The following is a 2924-nucleotide window of genomic DNA, read 5'->3' on the forward strand; positions in this document are numbered from 1 at the left end:
CCCTAAATTTCTTTAATCTCCTAGTTTTTAAAAATCTCCCTTGCAAATCAGTGACAATTGCAGCAGACTTTTCTCCTGACTCTTCAGAGTCTCCTTCTCAAATTCTAGTCTTCATTATTAGTTTTTCTTTTTAAGTTTGCCACTTAAACATGAGGATCCTATTTTTGAAGTTTTCTCAGCCTAAACCTGTGCATTCTCAAGGCTTATCTAGTCTGCAGGTATGGATTAAGCTAGTGTTTCCTGAAGTGTGGAGTATGAAGCACTGCTGGAAAGGGAGGTGACTTTAAGGGATTCACGCTCATGTAGTTAACTAATACTGAATCACATGATGAGACAGGGTCACATCCCATTTCAATGGCTTTCCTAGCAAGATTATGTTGTTAGGGTGAAATATGACTACCTTGTCATATGGGTCAATAACCCTTGGTAACAGAGAGCACATAATTCGCAGGAGCAGAACTTTTGACATGCAAAGGAAGGATTTAATAACATTGCTTTTATTTTTGTTTATGGCAAGTGAAGCTGTCTTTCTCATAACGATAGTAATATATGTTTTTATTTAAAAATAAATTTGTTAACATAGAAAAGTAGTAAGCTTATTAGTTAAGCCATAGTGTAGGGATGTGCAGAGCCAGGAAGGTGGTATCTGTGAAGGAGAGCGACTGGATTTTGATGAACAGCACTCTAGAGTTCTGGAAAATCAGTGGCCTACAACCTCCTGCTGCTGACTGGAGAGAAGGTGGGGTCCATGCGACAATGAGAGCGATGGGGAGCAGGTTCTTCCTCCTCCTTCTCCTTCTCCTTCTTGCTGGAGGGCCTTCGATCTCTCCAGAAAGAGAACCAGATGGAGAGGGAGAAAGCCCCTCCCAATGGGGTGTGGTGATACAACAATCCCTTCTCCTTTGTTTCTCTTTTCTGCCAGGATTTTGGGCATGCATGCACATGTACCTGTTGTGTTTTTCAAGCCTCTGGGACTGGGATTTGAACCACACAGTTGGCTAAGTGGATCTATATAGCCTGTAGGGCACAGGGCGGGCCCGGGGCCCAATTTTCAAAAGCTGGTTTTGACTACATACCACAGACTCAGAATTTTAGACTTGGAGGCAACTTGTCCTGCTTGTGTTCTCTGAAGCATGGTGTGTTTTGTATTGGTGTTCTTTGAGAGGGCTTAGATGCTACTCAAAAGGGTACTATTTTAATTGTAATGCACTTATTATATATATGTATTTTTTGAAAGGTTTTTGCTATAGGGTATGTGCGCTTGCCAGAAAGATAGAGAGAAACAAAGAGACAGAAAGCGAGAAATTACCCCCTCCCCCGGGGGGATGGACACACCACAATTCCTTCTCTTCCATTCTCCTTTTGGGATCTTGGGCATGCATGCACACGTGCCCGGTGTGAGTTTAAGTCACTGGGTTCGGGACTTGAACTGTGGTTGAATACATGGGAGTCCAGCAACATAGCCATTATGCCAACTGCTGGTCTCATAATGTGCTTATATCAAGGGTGACTAGAAAAAGTGATCCATCATACCTGTTTTTACTGCTTGAGGTAAGGTTTAGGTCGATCTGTGGAGGCACAAATGTAGCACCATTATCTCTGTTGTTGGATGCCACGTGGAAGGCACAGGTTCAGTTACTAAGCCAAACTGCATGTGCTGAGTATGGCCACATGGTCCTGTGATCTTAGCTAACTGGGAATGCTGAGCAGGAGGTTGTGACATGGTGAGGCCCCGTCAGAAGTACCTCTCTGTCTCTCATCCTTTCTCTTTCTCTCCCTCTCATGAAGAAGGAAAGGTAAAAAAAAAAAAAGAAGGAAAGGTAAAAATGCGGTTTAATGTAAGTCACTTAAAAATTATTGGGTAACAATATGGGTTTGTCTTAGATTGTGATATGGCACAAGAATAGGAGAATTGAGAAACTCTGGCTTAAGCTGTTCACTTTGTTGATTCTGAAAGCTGTATCTCCTGAATAGACCTGTCTTCTAAACTTTGGTCACAAATAACCAGCACTCTAATTGATGTTTTCTAGAATCTGTCCTCTCCATGGTTTTAGTTCAGGCCTAAGTCACTTCTTCTCTTGATCATGGTAGATGCTTCCTAATTGCCGTTCCTTCTGCTCCATCAGTGGCATCTCCCTAGGACACAATAGGAGACCTGGGCTGAGGTGCAGTGGGATATATCCTGGGATCTCCAGGGTGGTGGATGTATTCAGGCCTGTGGTCTGGAGCAGCTGAGAGGGGACGTGGTTTGCGTGGGACAACTCAATTTGGGGTTCCTGTCTATTTTTTTGTCTCTATCTCTCATGGGGAAAAAGAAATAAACTTAGAAAAACAAAGCAGTCAATCAAACAAACAAGAAAACTCCACAAATCAGGGCTTATTACTCTTATGTCCAAAATCCATCCATGGTTGCCTCGTGCTTCAGTAAGGTGAAGTTCAAATTCCTTGAAATCTTACACAAGACACTTGCTTTCTATCATCACCTTCCTCTCTTCTTTCAAACCTAAGCTTTGCTTTTGCCAACCTACTACAGGTGTTAGAAACCTCCCCTCCCCTCAGGCCCCTGGGCCTTTGCATGTGCTTACTCCTGAAGACAAATGTCATCCATGGGCCATTCCTTCTCACTAATTCCTGCTCAGTCTTCATGGCTCAGTTGACCCCCCCCCCCACTCCAGGCTTTCCCCATGTTAAGAAAACTGTGACTAAATCTATTGTGAAACCTATAATGCCTTAATAATAAAATTTTGAAATCATAAATGTTTGATAGAAAAAAATGTCACACTACATAAAAGTGTAAAGAAAGTCCTCCTCCCCAACTTTCTCCAGCCCTACTCTTACTGCTGGAGGTAACCACTGTTAGAGTTTAGTGCAGGCTTTCTTGGGAAGATGGTGGCTGTGTCGGCCTTTGTGCCACCAGTTGGTTG

General features: G+C 43.0%; 1 pseudogene; it reads left to right on the plus strand.

Moving 5' to 3' along the window:
* Positions 1-621: 621 nt before the first annotated feature.
* The window catches only part of LOC102485936 (proteasome subunit beta type-7 pseudogene), a 3427-nt pseudogene continuing 1124 nt past the window's right edge, over positions 622-2924 (plus strand).

Source organism: Tupaia chinensis, unplaced genomic scaffold, assembly GCF_000334495.1.
Source record: "Tupaia chinensis unplaced genomic scaffold, TupChi_1.0 Scaffold000494_1, whole genome shotgun sequence".
NCBI classification, from domain to species: Eukaryota; Metazoa; Chordata; class Mammalia; order Scandentia; family Tupaiidae; genus Tupaia; species Tupaia belangeri.